The sequence below is a fragment of the Nicotiana tomentosiformis genome, chromosome 10 (genome assembly GCF_000390325.3).
Source record: "Nicotiana tomentosiformis chromosome 10, ASM39032v3, whole genome shotgun sequence".
In the NCBI taxonomy this organism is placed as follows: Eukaryota; Viridiplantae; Streptophyta; class Magnoliopsida; order Solanales; family Solanaceae; genus Nicotiana; species Nicotiana tomentosiformis.
Window position 1 is genome coordinate 20,615,740 of NC_090821.1, and position 20,323 is coordinate 20,636,062.

General features: G+C 38.7%; 1 long non-coding RNA gene across 1 annotated transcript; it reads right to left on the minus strand.

Annotated features, from left to right (window-relative positions):
- Positions 1-13,288: 13,288 nt before the first annotated feature.
- LOC104100993 (uncharacterized) lies at positions 13,289-15,589 on the minus strand. Its single transcript, XR_687374.4, has 2 exons — positions 15,001-15,589; positions 13,289-13,594 (listed from the first exon to the last, which is right to left on the minus strand). It is a non-coding gene; the product is annotated as an uncharacterized lncRNA (long non-coding RNA).
- Positions 15,590-20,323: the final 4,734 nt, after the last annotated feature.

Consider the following 20,323-nt stretch of genomic DNA (forward strand, 5'->3'; position numbering starts at 1 on the left):
CACCTCACGAACATGGCGCCCACACATTAATTAATATCAAACTTTTTAAAGGAAAGTCCCCAACACAAGGTTAGGCAAACCACTAACCTCGAACCGCTCAAATCACCTCGATAACACGTTCTTGCCACGAGTATTCGACTCCAAATAGCCTGAATCTATTCAAATAAATTTCATAATGTAAATATAACTACAAGTAACTAATTTAGCTAATTAATTCGAGGCTAAAGCGTGAAGTTAGGAAAAATGCCAAAACACGTCTCCCCGGGCCCACGTCTCGGAACCAGGTAAAAATTACAAATTTTGAATACTCATTCACTCACGAGTCTAACCATATCAAATTTACTAAAATCCGACACCAAATGGTCCTCCAAATCCACAAATCAATCTTCCAAATCCCTAACCTCCAACTTCCAATTTCCACCTTAAATACACACTAACTAGGTGAAAAAATACATGGCAAAGCAAGATTATTGATCATAAATAAGCACAAGAGACTTACCTCAAGAAATGCCTCGAAAATACTCTCCAAAAATCGCCCTAAACCAAGTTTGCAAAGTCAAAAATGACAAAAATCGCGAAGCCCTTCGGTTTTAACCACTGCCCAGGTATTTCCGCACCTGCGGAACCTGGGCTCGCACCTGTGGGTGCGCTTGTGCGAAAAAAGTGCGCATCTGCGCAATTCACTTGCCCCCTCTACCTTCGCACCTACGACTAAAGGGCCGCACCTGCGCGTGTGCGCCTGCGGAAATCCCTTTCGCTTCGTCGTAACTTGCGCACTTGCAAACAGTCTTGCGCATTTGCGGGTATCGCAGATGCGACCTTTTCCCCCGCACCTGCGACCCCTGACCAATCCACCAACTCCGCTTCTGAGCCAATTTTCTCGCACCTGTAGGCATCCTTGCGCAGGTGCGATTACAGTAGAACCAGCAAAAGCACCTGATGTTTCCTAAGTCCAAATTCATTCCGTTAAGCATCCGAAACACACCCGAGGCCCCCGGGACCTCAACCAAACATACCAACCAATCCTAAAACACCATACGAACTTAGTAGAACCTTCAAACCACATCAAACAACACCAATATCATGAATTAAGTACGGATTCAAGCCTAAGAATTTAAAATTTTCCAAATTCTACAAACGACGCAGAACCACATCAAATCTAGTCCGAATGACATCAAATTTTACACACACGTCACAAATGACATTACGAACCTACAGCCACCTTCGGAATTCCATTCCGAGCTCGATATCAAAATTTCCAATATCGGCCGAAATCGCCGAAAAACTAACTTTTGCCAATTCAAGCCTAAATCTACTACAGACCTCCAAAACACATTCCGGATGCGGTCTTAACCCCAAAATTACTCAACGGAGCTAACGGGGTTGACGGAATTCCATTCCGGATACGTCTTTACACAGTTCCGACTACGATCCAAACTCTAAGGCTTAAACTCACAACTAGGGACTAAGTTTTCCAAAACTCTCTGAATTCCATAACCAATCACTCCGGCAAGTCCCAAAAGCAGAAACAAATATGGGGAAAGCAGATATTAGGGGATCGGGGTTCTAATTCTCAAAATGACTGGCTGGGTCGTTACATACATTCTCCCTCACTTAAACATATGTTCGTCCTCGAACATGCTAAGAATCGTTCCAAAGCCATCAAATCACAGTCTGAGTAAAGTCACCATGCACATACCCGTGGGTGATCTCACGTCACCCCAATCCATATAAGCCTTATAACACAACCCAACTGAAGATCCATTTTTCAACCTTAGCCCATAAATCATAGAATCAAATCTCCAACATTCGGAATCCATTGCAAGACCCGAATCTCACATCTATACACTGTATAAGTCCGAAAAAGTTGTACCAAGCCATAACAATAACCAAAGATGTAATCACATGATATGCCACATAATTCAGATACATACACCAATAGCTTCTGACCACGATAGTTGCCTAAAAACAAACCTGATATCGGTAATAAAGCTCATATCAAATAAAAACCTTGTTCAAATTCTTCCTACACTGCCAATGATGAATGAAACACGTAGAAACTCATAACCACTCATCAAATCAACAAGTCGTGGAGCTCTCTCACCCGATAAGAACTATTGCTAAATATAAGCTGACTTCCGATATTATTCTCCCAAATATACAGTAATTAAATCTGATAGCACTCGTTCTAGGTCCAATGACCTTATCTCACCCAATTCAAGGTGCCCTACTGACATACCACACCAATACTACCTAATCCACAAACCATGCAAATCCGTGCACAGATAAGCAACAATTCAAATGCACCCAAAACGGAAAGTGAATCAAATAAGAGATCTGTCTCGCAAGCTCAACAGGTACCACCACAAACGCAATGCTATGAACCCATCATACATAGTAGAACCAAGACACGCGAATCTAACACAAAAGATCTTATCTCAACATAACTCCACTATAATGCGTGACCCCATCCAAACACCGGTCCATATGAAATACCTCGAGCCACAATGCTCAAAATCAACAACCATATGCAAGTCAAAACCAACCACACGAAGTGCATGACCATAACCATGGTGAAACAGATAGCATAATATACCATCAACAGGAAAGACCATAACCAAGGCACAACCAGCCATTCAACACCCCAATAACCATCTTGCTCGAATTTTTGTCGTAGGGTCCAAACAGAAACGCATCTAGTGTGCGAATAACCAACAAATCACAACACATTAAAGCATAGAAGAGTAACACATAAAACATATCGGAACACGAACAAGCTCAACTCTAACTGAATGACATACCCCTTAACAATAACGATGTTGAGTCAATAAATCCAACCCGGTATAAAAAAACCTTAACATCAGCAGTCGACCGACTAGGCGATTACCGCAATACCAATGAAGCATCCATAAGTCAAAACACAGTGCGCCTTCTGAAATACGCGCCCTTATCAGGTAATACCAAGTAGTACTAGCATTCATCTAAACATCTGGAACCGTCCATGACGTATAAGAATTCATGACCTTCCCTTCAAAACTGAACCGCAACCTTGCACATGCAAATCTCAATCCCACATGATGCACCGCATCTATCATGCCATCATATGAAAACACGAGAACTATATTATCGACCCCGAGTCACAAGCAAATTACATACTCGATTAGCTAGAAACCTTCCACTTGATCCTATTAAGGAGAAAATCATAACGCAAAGCAAACTCCCCGTGCGTGTAGAAATTATCCACCACAAGCCGTGGTAGAAATCATCGAGAACTCTATGAGACCCATTTGCACAAAACCAGCCATCACAACTGAATTCCTCGAAGCCATCAAAGCCACGCAGGTCGCCAAGCCTAAGAGTATTGCCATAAAACACATGTAGAGACTTACCACATCATAAGAACCAAAAGAATCGATTATACCCATTACCTTGCTGACCCAATCTATCTCAAAGTTGACATATTTCTCTGAGTTCCTTCCGAATTGCCTTCAAGTTAACACTTCTTCTTGCTAGTACACTACGATTCTTAACCCAAAGTTCACTACAAGAGATCCTACCATGAAAGCACATCGCCTTGAAACCCATAAGCTGATGTATTCCCTCATAAGTGCCCCAAAGTACCACAACCGAGATACCCACTCTGAGGAGACCTTCTTTGAATCTGACGTTGTTTCCTTAATCTCTCTAATGCTGAAATATAGAATCAATAATGATATAGAAATGCCGCAGGTCCCAACACCATCCAACGCAAAATCTGATCTAAGCCATTTACAATTCCCGAAATTCCTCAAATGCCACATATGAAACTTGAATCCGTCAGAACCTCCTCGAGGGTCCTCCACCCTATCCAATCTCAAATGCACCGCCCAAACGAGCCGAACGACCTGTGCTCTATTAGCACACCAATACCCAAAGAAGTAATCCATACCTCTAAGCAACCAAGTGAATCCCTTTTCTCAGTACATTACATTCATCATAAACAACAAACCTAAGCCATTCCATGTCACGACCCAAAATCCAACTAGTCGTGATGGCACCTAACCTAACCTGCTAGGTAAGCCAATTTATAAATAATTCAACTCAAGGAGATCTACTGAGAAAATAAATGATGAAATAACTGAACTTTTATGCAAAAATTCCAAAGATTAGTAATACAAATCATGAGCTTCTAAGATTTAGAGTTTACAAAGCTAGTATGAAATAAATACACCATATGTTCGAAAAGTACATAAACAAATTATAAATCTAAAGCTACCAAGAATGAGAGGCAGCTATAACCGGAACGCAGATAAATCTTTAATTCTAGCTCCCGCCATACACAGCAATATCAGCTTTAAAATCTGCACGCAAGGTGCAAAAGTGTAATATGAGTACAACCGACCCAGAGTCGTTCCCAAGCCAGCAAATCGACGTATAACCTTACCATGCGCATACCCTGGGGTGATCCCACGTCACCCCAATCCATGTAAGCCTGACAACATAACATAACTGAAGATCATTACTTTAACCTTAGTTTGTAAGCCTTATAACCCAGTCTCCAACATTCGGAATTTCTTATAAGACCCGAATCTCGCATATACACATTGTATAATTCTCAACAAGCTATATCGAACCATAACCATAACCCAAGATGTAATCACAAGATATACCACACAACTCGCATACTCGTAGCAATAATTCCCGATCACATTAGTTGCTCTAAACAAACCCTATACCGGTAGTAAACCTCATATCAAATAAAACCTCGTTCAAAACCTTCGTACACTGCCAATGATGAAAACAACACACAAAAACTCATAACCACTCATCAGACCAACAAGTCATGGAGCTCTCTCTCTCGTCCGACAAGAACCAAAGCCAGATACTAAGCGGACTTTCGATATTATTCTTCCAAACATACCGCAATCAAATCTGATAGTATCCATTTTAGGTCCAACGACCTTATCTCATCAAACACAACTATTATATTAACATGCCACACCAATACAACCTAAAGTCACAACCGTGCAATCTGTGCACCACTAAGCAACAATTCAAATGTACTCAAACATGGAAAATGACTCAAATGAGAGAACCGTCCCGCAAGGTTAACAACTGGCCCCACAAACACAATGTTAAGAACCATCACACACAGTAGAACTAAAACACACGAATCTATCACAAAGGATCATATCCCGACATAACTCTACTGCAACGCGTGACCCCATCCAAACACTGGTCTTATGAAATACCTCAAGCCACAATGCTCAAAATCAACAACCTCACGCAATTCGATATTACGTACACAAAGTGCATGACCATAACCATGGAGAAGTGAGTAACACAATATACCACTGCCCGAAAAGACCATAACCAAGGCGCAATCAACCATTCAACACTCCAATAACCATTTTGCTCGAATTCTGCTACAAGGCCCAAATAGAACCGCATCGCATGTGCATATAACCAACAAGTCACAACCTATCGTAGGATAGAAGAGTAACACATAGAACATCTCAGAACATGAACAATCTCAACTCTAACCGAATGACACACCCCTCAACACTAACAGTTCAGAGTCCACAAATTCGACCTAGTATAAAATACACATCCTCATTGGGCCTACCAATGAGCCCTCAAACTAACTTCGGTCATCCCCAACTGGATAAATGGCCCTCCAAAAGTCCACAATGACCTAACCATAGCACATACTACCAACTAGCTAACTTTGGCCACATCTTCACAGTCCACAACCACGAAACAATTCGCTTATAAGAACTCTCAGTCTCCAAATCCATAGAACACAATCATAGCTGGTCCAAACTCCACCACTTGAATGACTATCACATCTCTCATACACAATCATCTACAAGAAATACTTCTATAATTCTTTCATGCCACATAACAAAATTTGGACATTAGCAATCGATCAACCAGGCGAGTACCGAAATACCAATGAAGCATCCGTAAGTCAAAACACAATGCGCTTTCTAAAATGCGCACCCTTCTCAGGCAATACCAAGTAGTAATAACATTAATCTAGTCATCTGAAACCGTGTATGTTGTCTAAGAATTCATGACCTTTCCTTCAAAATTGAACTGTGACATTGCACATGCAAACCTCAATCACACACAACACATCGCATCTTCATGCCATTGTATGAAATGCACGAAAATCTCATAATCAACTCTGAGTCACCAGCAGAATACATACCCGATCAGTCAGAAACCTTCCATTCGATCCCATCTAGGAGAAAATCACAATATGCAACATGCTCTTCACGCCGGTAGGAAATATCCATCTCAAACCGTTGTAGGAACCATCGAGAACTCTTCGAAACCCATTTGCACATAACCCATCCATCAGCACTGAATCTCTCTAACTAATTCAAGCCACACAGGTCACCAAACCCTAGAATATCACAACGAAACACTTGTAGAGACTCACCACATCATACGTACCCAAAGAATCGATCGTATCCATTACCGTACTGATCCAACCTACTACCAAGTTGTCCTATATCTCAGAGTTCCTTCCGAATTACCCTCAAGTTGAAACTTATCATGGCCAGAACACCACGATCCTTACCCAAAGCTTGCCACCAGAGATCCTAGTTTAAAACCACACCGCCCTAAGGCCCATCAGCCGTTGTATTCCCTCTTAAGCACCCCAAAAGAACCACAACCAAGACACCCACTCTGAAGAGACCTTCTGTGAATTTAAAGTCGTTTTCTTCACCTTGCTGATACTGAAATGTAAAATCCATAATGATATAGAAATACTGCAGGTCCTGACACTATCCGATGCAAATCTCAAATTCTAGCCATATACATGTCCGAAAAATTTTCGATTGACATATAAATATTGAATCCATTAGAAAGTTCTCGAGAGTCATCCACCGTGCCCTATTAGCACAACAACACCAAAAGAAGTAACCCTGCCTTAATGCAAACGAGTAAATTCCCGCTCCATGCGCACTGCATCGGTCATGAATAACAACTCAAACCATTCCATGATTTCTATATACCCATAAAGTATAATATAACCCGTATCTATAAATTCCCTTACTCGAGTCATCCTCGATCTCAACCTCTGCAAGTTATAACTGATTCACATGTATGCCTTAAACCGAAACCAGTACAACACATAATTATGCAATCAAATCGTCGATAGCAGACTCCCCTACTTGGCTAAAAGCCATAGAACAAAATACTCGATAACTCACAATGCTCATACTCTATTACTTCCATAATACCGCAGTGAGATTAAACTAAATTCTTCATAAGCTCATGCAACACAAACAATAAAATACCTCAGACCATCTGCTAAGCTCGCATTCACCCTCGTGACAGTCAGGTCAACCTTCACCAACGATCCAAACTCAAATGGCAACACATATAATCCACTGATGGAAAGAAACTCTCTAAACCATCATCATAAGGAGTACGCATCCGTAGATTACTCTGCAAGTTATAACCCACCTGCTTAGCCGTAAACTGACATCTCTCTATGCCCTTTCACGGCCACAACTACTACGCAATCACTTAATCTTCCCGAGTCTAAACTTGTCAACAAGACATGAGAATCTACTTCATTCCATAAATTAAATAACATGAAAGAATCCCTCAAAATCCTCATAGCTCAAGACTGTATAACACATCCACAGAAATCGAGCATCCAATAATCCTTTTCACATCTCAAACAAACTCTTCTCGTCATATTCAAACCATCTAAACACATCCCACAGTCACATGATGCACATCCTATAGCCATCCAACCACTCACCGAGCCATAAATTCCACTCATAGGGATACTACCAGACATATAAGTTCAAAAGCACATGATCACCCAACTGAAACTACCGAGTGTACGTTGCGGTCTAAGCCTTGCCTCAAGTCCTCTAGACTGGCCCATCATCAAAACACAGAAATGCATCTCGCACCTCATCCATGGAATCCACAAGTCGTCAATGCACAGATGATACCGAGTGCTCACATACCCATACGAGTGAGTGGAAGGAATTCAAAGAGTTACGCTTCAAGATGAATCAATGTCGCACGAAAAGGAAAGAAAGATGGGAAGTTTATCCTAGATGCCTTGTAGCCTTTCGAAAATAGGTATGGACGTCATCATACCAATCTGCAAGATTCTACTAGACACTTGCTCATGACTCTTAGAACCTATGAACCTAGAGCTCTGATACCAAATTGTCACGACCCAAAATCCAACTAGTCGTGATAGCACCTAACCCAACCATCTTAGGTAAGATAATTTATCAATAATTCAACTCAAGGAGATCTACTGAGAAAATAAATGATTAAATAACTAAACTATTATACAAAAATCCCAAGGATTGGTAGTACAAATCATGAGATTCTATGATTTAGAGTTTACAAAGGTAGTATGAAATAAATATATCATCTGTTCGAAATGTACATAAATAGATTTATAAATCTAAAGCTACCAAGAATGAGAGGCATCTATAACTGGAACGCAGATATATTTTCAATGCTAACTCTCACCATACACAACAACATCAGCTCTGAAATCTGCACGCAAGGTGCAGAAGTGTAGTATGAGTACAACCGACCACATATACCCAACAACTGACCCCATGAACTCAACAACCGACCCCATGTAATCAAATCGTCAATAGCAGACCCCCCCCCCCCCCCCCACTTGGCTCACAGTCATAGAATAAAATATCCTATAATTCATAATACCCATGCTTTATTACTGCCATAATCCCACGCTGAGGTTCAACTAAATCCTTCATAAGCTCATGCAACACAAAGTATAAAATACCTCAAATCATATGTTAAGCTCACATTCATCCTCGTAGCAGTCAAGTCAATTTTCTCAACTTACCCAAACTCAAATCACAACACATATAATCTACTAGTAGAAAGAAACTCTCCACACAACATGATACAGATCAAACATTTGTAGACCACCCCGCAGGAGATAACCTACCTGCTTAGCCTCAAATTGGTATTTCACTACACCCTACCATGGCCACAACCATCATACAATCACTTAACCATCACATCCCAATCAACCCTTCTCATTACATCAAGCCATCTGAACGCATCCCGCAGCCACCTTACATTCATCATATATCTATTCAACCACTCACCGAGCCATAAATCCCACTTATTGGGACACTACATGATGTATGGGTCCAAAAGCACATAATCACACAATAGAAACCACCAAGCCCAAGCTGCAGTCTGAATACATCTTCAATGCCAGCTCCCGTCATACACAGCAAAACCAGCTCCAAAATATGCACGCAAGGTGCAGAAGTGTAGTATAAATACAACCGACCCCATGTACTCAATAAGTAACAAACCTAACCTTAGGTTGAAATCAGTGATGAGCTTAGAAAATGGTCAGAGTACAACATCAATAGCCAAATAAGCACTCGTAATAATACAATGAAGGAAGTACAGGCAATAACTCAAAAGATATAATGTTCAACTCATTCACAGTTACAAAACAAATTGACATACTTTTCAGGTATAACAATAAAGCCCAAATCTTTCACAAGAGTCACAAAATATGAGTATATCATAAAAACTATGATGATTCCCAAACTTTCAACAACATATTAGATATTTCATTATCAGATAGCATGAGGAAAGTGCATCTTTATGCCTACATGTCAATATGCATGTCAAGTCATTAGTTATCATATACCGTCTAGCATGAGGAATATACATCTCAATGCCTACATGTAAAATCATGAATGTCACAATACTGTCTAGCAAGAAGAATATACATCTCAATGCCTACATGTTAAATGTACATGTCAAATCATGAATGCCACAGTACTGTCTAGCATGAGCAAAATGCATCTCTATGCCTATATGCCAAGTATGCATGTCAAATGGATGATTTCACGGTGATATTCCCAAGTACTCTCACCCTCAACATACTCAAGTTGTCTGTCTCAATTGCCCACTTCATTACACACACACAATCACTCAACACTATACGGGTGCCTGGCTCATAAGCCCCTCACAAAATCACATGTATATATATCACTATGCCTACATTCATTGATGGTATGTCAGACTCCGGAGGGGCGGATCCTGCCCAAGCGCTAATCAAAAGACTATAAGGCCTGTTGTGGTGTGCAGCCCGATCCAAAATAATAAATAAGCCAATAAGGCCTGCTACAGCATGAAGCCTGATGCACAATAATAATAATAATAATAATAAAGCGGCGGCATGCAGCCCGGTCCACAATAACACTGACAACACGGCTCTCAGGACCACCTCATTCATCAATCTCTTATGTCTCAGGGGCTCGCAATCTCGTACTACTCAGCCCAAACAATGATAACATGTGATGCAACAATGAATAATGAACAGAGACTGAGATATGATATGCAAATGAAGAATCATGACTGAGTATATAATTACAGTTAGAGCAGATAACTCAAAACAAAAGAAATAGCCTCATTAGGTCTCAACCGAATAAGCACATAGCCAAAATATGATTTCTAACATGAATCACTGCGCAATTACTCTAGCAAGTAGGAATTACACGAATAGAACAAAATATAAGAGCAAAACAAGTCCGGTCAAAGCCTAATAGTCAACTTGAATCATGATTATCGCGGTGCACGCCCACACGCTTGTCACCTAGTATATGTGTCACTCTAATACATCTCTTATAACATAGTTCCTAGGGTTAAGTACCTTCAAATCCAAGTTTAGATATGTTACTTACCTCGAACAAGTTAAATCCTATACCGAGCAAGCCAAACAATACTCTAGAAATTCCATCCCGCGCGTATCAACCTATGAACGGCTCAAAACTAGCCAAAAGCAACTCAAAAAAATCAAATAATGCCAAAGGAAAAAATTTCAAATAATAAAGGTCGAGTCTTTACACATTTACTCAAAGTTAACCAAAAAGCCAAACCCGGGCCCACACTGCAAAATCTAACAGAACTCACAGAATCCGACAACACATTCAATTACGAGTCCAACCATAATAATTTCAATCAAATCTGACTCCGAATCGATGTTCAAACTGAAAAACTCACTTTAGGAAAGTTTAGACATAACCCCCAATTTCTCTTTAAAATTCATAATCCAACTGCCAAAATCGAAGATATAATCATGAAATATAATCAAAACCTAGTAGAAAATATGCCCCAATCCATGTGGTGAAAATCGCCTCCAAAATCGCCCAAATCCGAGCTCCATAGCTCAAATTATGATAAAATGAACTTAAAATACAAAAATTTTATGTTTTAAAGCTAGTGGTCCTTCTTCACGATCGCATTCACAAACCTCGCGATCGCGATTCCCAAATTTTCAAGCACAATATTTACCCTTCGCGATAGTGGCCATTTCCCCGAAATCGCGCTGAACAAATTCCATTACCTTCCTAAACTCTTTCTAGACAGGCTGTAGTATAACGGCCATAGCTTTTTGTACAAAACTCCAAATGACAAACGATTTGATTTTCTGAAACGTGGAAACAAAGGTTAGAGCTTTCATTTTTGGATCATCTCAAAATTCGTTATATATTGCAAGATATAAGCTTCCAAAATTAGCTCAATGATAGCAGAATTTCTTTGCGGACGTGAAGCTTCCTCCGCGAACGCATTTCACAAGTCAAAATTTTCCAATTTACTCTTCGCGATCGCGATGTACACCCCTATGGCCAAAAATCAACGGCTGAAAATGGCCTAAAAATGGTCCGAAACCATCCAGAAACTCACTTGAGTCCCTCAGAACCCTGTCCGAATATACCAACAAGTCCCAAAACATAATACAGACCTATTCAAGACCTCAAATCACACATAACAACATCAAAACGACGAATCGTCGATCAAGATCAATCTCTTAAGTTCAATAAACTTCAAACTTCAAACCAAGCGTCCGATTCAAGCCTAACCAATCTGGAATGAACCCAGATTTTGCATAAAAGTTTCAAATAACATAACGAACATATTCCAACTCCCGAAACAATAATTCGAACCTGATATCATCAAAGTCAACTCTCGGTCAAACTTATGAACACTCTAACCTTCAAATTTCTAACTTTCATCAATTAGTGCCGAAACCTTCTAGAAACATCCAAATGCAAATCCCGGCACACGCCCAAGTCCAAAATCACTATCCACACCTAATGGAACCATCAAATACACAAAAGTCAAACTTGGTCAACTCTTACAACTTAAGGCGTCAAACATGAAAATCATTCTTCCAAATTAATTACGAATCACCCGAAAACATAAACCGACGTTACACACAAGTCATAATACATTATATGAATCTTCAAACAGATGAACGGAATGCAATTCCAAGCCATAAATGATTTTAAATCGCAATTCAATTAAATTTAAGACTATGTTTACAGTCTGTGAAACATAAAAGACTGCGTAAGAAATTCTGTTAACTCGGGAGAATGTGTAAAGCAATCCCGAGTTCTGTTGTTTTAGCACAGTCGCTTTACAAATTACATATGGCTTGTTTATCTGAATTATTACAAGTTTTAAGACTTATGTGCATTTTAACTCTCATGCTTTTAATTGTATATTTTAAGTGATTTTGAAGTTTATTTGAACAAGTCACAATGTCGCACACTTGTAATTTTATACATATTGCAAATTATGCCATGCGAAAGTACCTGTAATTTACCATATTTTTATTATTATTTAATTGAAATTGATGGTCAAGGCACATGAATGTACACTTGAACTTAAGGATTAGACATCACAGTTGTGCCACGGGAATCGAACCCACGACTATGACAACTATTTTATTAATCGCACCTAAAGCATCTAACGATATTTTGAAATTGATTATTTACCTAAAGTGAATTTGAGATTTGTTGTGAGGTCATTGATCATGGAAGGCAATTATGGATAAAGTGTATAAGGATAAAACTTGCTTGAAACTACTGAATGGAGTATGCAAGTGTATGGGAACAATTTCAGATAAATAAATTTAAATGGCTTGTCTACACTAATTAAGAGAATCCGCATTAGGTGATTAGTTTTAAGGGGTTGAATTTGATTAAGTGTTCACGTTAAAACAATTCCAATAATAATATAATTGGGCTTGAAAGGTGACGCCCAAGGAGTCAGGCCTTTCTGAAAGTGGCAGGTCTTTTACACATGATGCTATAGGCCATTATTGGGCCTTGATCATTGAGTGAGGACGAATGTGAGGCCTAGAGTCTTCTCAACTCCAAATTTGCACACAGGTCTACTTGGGCCAAGCACTAGGCCCAACCCATTATTAGCAACAACCTCTAGTTTAGCAGAAAAATAATTGAACGAATTTAGACGGTAATCTATCAATTCAGCATTCATGATTTATGTAAATAACCAGTCGAATAGCCGTTTATATGTGGCTACAATACAAATTACAGAATACACCATTTTATTTCTAAATGTAGATTACAAAATGTTTATATCACCAATTATGAACAAAACCTTTGATCATTTCTCATAACAATCATGATGACATCATTTTCGGCTGATACCTAGTCGAATTTATAAAGTTGCAACCTCCACATTATCACCCATCAAAGATGAAGACTTATCTAGGTCCTAAGCTTACAATCAAACCAACTTGTGGCTAGATCTGCAGTTATTGACATTCAAATCATTTACTTGATCATCATTGAGCTAACAGTTAAGCGATTACTTCATGCAACCAAAGCCAGAACATTCATCAAGGAAAAACAGTGCGTGAAAAACTTCAGAACATTTTCGCACCATATTCAGTGTTATACACTAATCCACAATTGAATGCAAAATAAACAGATACTCATACTTTTCAACTAATATCATTGCTTAAAAGAAATAGTATTGTCTAAAGATTTCATGGAAATCTGAAATAAGCATAAGGTACATTTAATTATGGACAACAAATCAAAACACAACATCAAGCTTCATTAAGGATCGAACAGTACCTTGGGATGCAGAAAAAGGGAAGATAACATCAATAAAATGAAGGAAAGGAGCTCAACGGCAAAATTTCAGCAAGAGACAACAGACCTTTAAAGATAAGTTAACTCTTGAAACCCAAAATAATACAAAATAGAACCTTGTAGACCACCGGAAACCAAAGTTGCCTCAAGACTTTCTATGGAACTTCTATTTTTCTTCTTCTATTTTTGAGATTTAGCAATTTCAGACTTCAGCTATTATTTTTTCTAGATGCTCATGAATGAATCCTAATGAGGGTAGGCGGTCATATTTATATAATCAACTGCTATAGCTTTCTTTTAATTTTCTTTTCCCCTACCCCCTTTTAATTTTTTGTTTTTCTTCTTTTAATCCCTCTTAGTTGACCTCTTGTTTCTCTTTTCTTTCTACTTAGTTCCTTTTCATCTCTTTCCTATATGTTTCTTAGCAGTTTTTTAAATATTCTCTAAGTTGAATTCCCTAGATGTTTCTTAGCAGTTTTTTAAATATTCTCTAAGTTGAATTCCCTAGATACCCTTTACCCCTCTGGTATTTACTACTTTTAGAATTTTATCTCTTCTTACCTCTGCCTTTAACCCTTCCTCTCATTCGTTTACTCTTATTCTACCACATGGGGGCCTAATATGATTTAAAAATGGGCCAACAGACCTTGGCCTTAGATCTTAACTAAAACCAACATCAATCAATACTACCAAACTACCAAACTAAAACTAAAACTAAAACTAAAGTTAACTAATACCCAACTAAACCCAAGAGCCACTCGACCTGGATCAAGTCCATAAAGCCCCACTGAAAACCCAAAAACTAAAGTTAACTAATACTACCAAACTACTACTATTACCCAGAAACTAAAAGAATAAACAAATTAGAAAATCAATGCACCAATTAACAGAACCAAACGGGTGACATTAATTTCTTATCTAATTGATATTTTATAATTAACTAATCAGGCATGCGATACAGTTTAGATCAAATAGAGAAAAATTAAAACTAAATAACAACAAATGGGAGTAGGCAGTAATACGAAATGACGAGGGGAGTGAGAGGTGGGTGACTTACCACTCGACGGCGAAGGGCCAGAGGACTTTAGGGATGTCCACCGCATGTTACTGGACTATCATAAGTCTGTCTTCCAAGAGATTCGTCTTGGATTTGAAATCCTGAGGGGTCATCTTGGAAGAAAGACTCATGAGAGTTAGATGAAGGAAACAACAACAAGTATCGGTCGATTTTGGTTGTCAACGGTGGATTGACCGGTACCGGTGACCGGGAAATGAACTACAACCAACATCAATCAATAGCTTTTGCTAAGAGCGGTCGATTTATGTAAGTTGCAATTTCAAGAGTGCCGAAACCAACTAGAAAAAGGGAAGGGGTCGATTTAGGTTATTCGACAAATCCTAGATCTACTAATCGTGTAGCTCGGGTGTTTTTAGAGGAAATGGGTGACAGATTAGGGATGAGGAGGAGATGGAGGTTGTATAGTGAAAATTTGGGGTTGTTTGATGGTGGTCCACCACCTGGGGCAATTTCTGGCGGCGGTCAATGGTGGTCAAGGGCGGGAGAGTGGTGTGTGAGAGGTGGTAGGTGGCGAAGGCGATTTCCGGCCACCCAGTAGAGAAATTAGAAGAGGGAAATTAGGTTTGGGGTCTAAAGATCGAATTTTTAAGCTTCATTTATATTAAAAGGGGCAGATGCAAAAACGACGTAGTTTAAGTGACACATTACGCCGTTTGCTGGGTCTATGGGATCAGCAGTGGCAGACCGGGTTAAAAACTGGGCTCGGCGGATCTTTTGAAATAAATGGGCCACTGGAATGTTTGGCCCAACAGGAAATGAAATCCAGCAGGCCCTTTTTCTTTTCAATTTATAATTAAATCAATTAATTAAGACACCTAAATTGAATCTAATTTTCAAAATTAACCAACATATCTATTTTATCTAACTTTTTAATAAACTAAAATTGTGACTAGATGAATTAATGATTAATTAAACCAGAAATGCTGAAATGCAAAGAAAATGACATAATGTATTTTTTATGATTTTTGTGCTTAAAATGCAATTAACATGTAGTTTAATGCTAAAAATGTAATTAAAGTCTAAAATGCAATAATTGAGTTAATACATATTTTTTGACAAATTTATGATTTTAAAATATTCGTAATAATGTAGTAATGCAAATAATCTAGAAATGCAATAAAATGCAATCAAATAAATAAAGAAAAAATTTCTAAAATTTTATAAAAATAAATAAAATGAATAGAAAGCTAATTTGAAGTGTTTTTAGGAGCAATTCAGCGTGAGGCAAAAATTGCATGCTCGCGCAGGTTTAAGGAGATTTCAGCTATGAAGAATCAGTGGAGAGGTAAGGCAGTCTAGGAGGCTACTTGAGAGAGCGAGGAGGACATACAAATCAGATATCCACACTTCTTTGGCATTTCAAGTATGATTCTAAATTCGTTCGAGGACAAATGTTTGTTTTAGAAGTGGAGAATGTAACGACCTGATCAATCGTTTTTCTTTCTAGAAATCTTTTTCCTTATTTATGTCTTCTCGCATGTGCCTTTCCTATACGGCTTATGGGGCAAGTCATTGATAATTTGGTATTTTACCAACTTATCTCTTCTTGATATTTAGGTTTTTAAATAATTTTGTTGAAAAAATAAGGCATTTGTTGAGGTTAATTGGCATATTTCAAGTATCATTTGATTTAGAGAAGATACGCAAGAAAACAAGATAAAATGTGTTAAAAATGGAAAACACAAGCATTGGAGCTAGGGTTCTTGCACACACACTTAGGAATTGAAGATTTGAAAATATTAGATGAGATTTTCTTACCCATTTTTTTTATCATTTCTTCATTCTCTTGATTTGTATTAAATATCTAAGTTTGTGGTATTTATTCCAATACTTGAATCTTATTTATAAGAATATTCATTATTAAAGTTTATATTAAATATCTTGGTGTGCTTATGTATTGATTGATTTGTATTAATTATGAAGTGAGTTGAATATTTCTTTAATTATTCTTGTTTTTTAATATTCTTAAAGTGATTAGGTAACCCTAAGACTCGCCCATTAATTTCTAATTAATATATGAAAAGGTAATTTGGGGTTGGAAAAGATTAATTAACAAGAACTTGAGGCATAACCCTCATTTTATAGATTCTATATAGGGATAAGATTGAACTACTTGTAGCCACATCTAGTGAATTTAATCTTTTAATTATTTTAGGGATAATTCAATTTAGAAGGCTTGTTAGTATTCGGATGAGGCAAATATAGATTTATTATCTGAGGCTATTTAATATAAATTCGCTCATATTTATAAAATCGTGAAATATATTAGATAGTTACTTGAGTGTAATTTCTCGTGTATCCATAGTTGTAGCCATTAATAATTTTACTTGTTTTCTAGGTTAGTTTACATTTCCGCATTTAGGTATAATATTTTCTCAAAACCCTTATTAGTGTCTGGCTGAGCCTAATAAGCGATACCTCTCTTACTTGCCTATTTGCCTACATATTGTTCTCAGTAGGATTCGACCCCGATTCATAGTTGAATAAATTATATTGCATGCAACTGGGATCACGTACTCTTTGAGGAGTGGATTTGGATGTCATCAAAACTGGCACCGTTGTCAAGGAACAATTTGGCGCATTTAGATTGTTTGAGAAGTAAGCGTGCGTACTTTGGTCCAAACTTGTGAATTATATGTATTAATTTTCTTCTTTTTTTTCTTTGTTTTCTTGTTTATTTTCTTAGTTTTTGAAAGCGACATCATATAACAAAAATTGATCGAATGGTAGTTGTCCATACTTTGATGACACTTATCCTTATTGTGGAGGACCACAGTCATGGCAAAATTGCTTAAATTCTCCAGGGGACAAATTGTGCGCACAATCGCAACCTATAAGTGGAGTATATGTGATAGGTGTAGCGGACAAAATGGCCATTAGTCTAATTGTACTTATTTGTCCTCCCCTTCCCGGAACCCCCGCTATGATAATTCTACTTTTTGTGATCACAATTATAGGGATATAGAAGTGGAAGTAATTGACCATGGTCAAAATGGAGAGTTCAAGCGCATGATGGTATGCATGCTTGAAGGAGGAAACAAAGAGAAAAAATCCTTGGAGGTGCTTTAGGAAAATAGTCTCCAAAATGATTTGGAATCTAAAAGGTTGAACTCGCAAATAGGAGAAATGTTTGAAGCTTTAGAGGTCAAAAAAGCCTCGGAAGTAGATGATAGCCAAGAATCTCCCTTTGTGGTTGAAACCGAAAATCCTTCTTTGGCACTTGATCCAAATCAAGATGAACTCTCAAATGCTCAAAATGAGAGGTTAATGCTCATGTTGGAGGCAATTCTTGAAAATGAGAAGAAGCACAACTTGGCACTCGGGGTCTTGAAAAAAGTACTAAATCGAATTTCTGAGATTATCCCCACATTGGAAGAATAAATGGAACCATTGGTTGAGGCTCATAACGCACACCAACTTGAGAGTGTGGAAAGAGTTCAAGAAAAGTCCAACTTCGAGGAAGAAAATGTAACAATCTGACTGATCGTTCAGAGAATTAGCATTCTATTTAGTGGCTTAAGGTATCGAGCAGTTTCGTATTGTGTATCATGAATTGCATGTGTGGCCGCGTTCGGTTTTCGGATGATTCGGGATTGATTTTGAAGATCGATTCTTGTTTTAGAAGCTTAAATAGTAAGAGTTGACTGGAGTTTGACTTTTATGTAGACGACTCCAGAATTGTATCTTGATGATTCCAATAGCTTCGTATAATGCTTTTGGCATAGACGTATGTCCGTATTTGGATTTGGAGGTCCGTAGGTTGATTTGATGCATTTTGGTGAAAGTTGGAAAGTTTAAGGTTTGGAAGATTGAGATGTTTGACCAAGAGTTGACTTTGTTGATATCGGGCTTAGATTATGATTCTGAAAGTTGGTATAGTTCTGTTGTGTCATTTGGAACTTGCATGTAAAATTTGAGCTCATTCGGAATTGGTTTGATATGTTTAGGCGTTAGTTATAGAAGTTGGAAGCTCATTAGTTCATTAGGCTTGAATCGATGGGCGCTTCATGGTTTTGGTGTTGTTCGATGTGATTTGAGGCTCCGAGCGAGTTTGTATTGTGTTATGCGACTTGTTAGTATGTTCAGACGGGGTCCCGGGGGACTCGGGTGTGTTTAGGATGGGCTATGGGCCATTTTCTCCCATTTTTGGATTGTTGTTCTGTCATCTTTTGTCTCCTTAGACGCGTATGCGCCTGTTCCTTCGCGTTTGTGTAGTGTTATGGTGGACTCAGGTATTTTGTTCTTCGCGGCCACAAAAAGGCGACCGCGTTCACGAAGCTGAGATGGTTGTAGTCATCGCGTTCGCAAGAGATGATACGTGATTGTGTAGAAGGAAGACTAGGAGGAGTCGTGTAATGACCCGATCGGTCGTTATGCTTTCTAGACCCCCGTTCCCCTAATTAAGACTCCTCGTATGTGCTTCTACTATTTTATGACTCGCGAGGATGGTTAGTTCGAATTTGGAAGGGTTCGGGTTGAAATCGGAACACTTAATTCCTTAACAATAGCCTATAATGGTTAAGTTTGACTTAAGTCAACGTTATGATTAAACAACCCCAGAACCAGAATTTGACAGTCCCAATTGGTTCGTATGATGATTTTGGACTCGAGCGTATGTTCGGATCGGGTTTCGGATGACTCAGGAGCGTTTCGGCGCTTAATATTGAAAGTTGGCGCATTGAAAGTTTTCCAACTTCTTTAAGTTTGGTTTGGAGTAGACTTTGGTGTTATCGAGGTCTGTTTGGGATTTTGAGCCTGGAATAGTTCCGTATGGTGATTTAAGACTTGCACGCAAAATTTGGCATCATTCCGAGTTGATTTGATAGAAATCGGACGCGCGGAAGTGTTTTTAGAAGTTTTTGAGTTTCATGATTTGAATCATGCGTTTTGGCATCTGATTTGTGATTCTAGATGTTATTTTGGTGTTTCTATCGTGCGAGCAAGTTCGTATGATATTTTTAGCCTTGTGTGGATGTTTGGTGTGGAGCGTTGAGGGCTCGGGTGAGTTTCAGACGCGTTCAGAGGGGTGGAAGGACTTCGGTTTTTCTGGGTTTTTTTGCTGGTGCCTCAGGTATCACAAATGCGAGGTTTTGTTCTCATTTGCGAGGTGGGCTTCGCAATTGCGATGAAGCTTGGGCGAGGCAGAACTCGCATTTGCGAGCTTTTCCTTCACTTTTGCGATTAACACCACTTCGCATTTGTGAAGCTTTTGGTCGCAAATGCGACCTGGACATAAATGATCAGACTTCGCAATTGCGATGCTTTTGTCGCAATTGCGATGCTTTTGTCGCATTTGCGACAA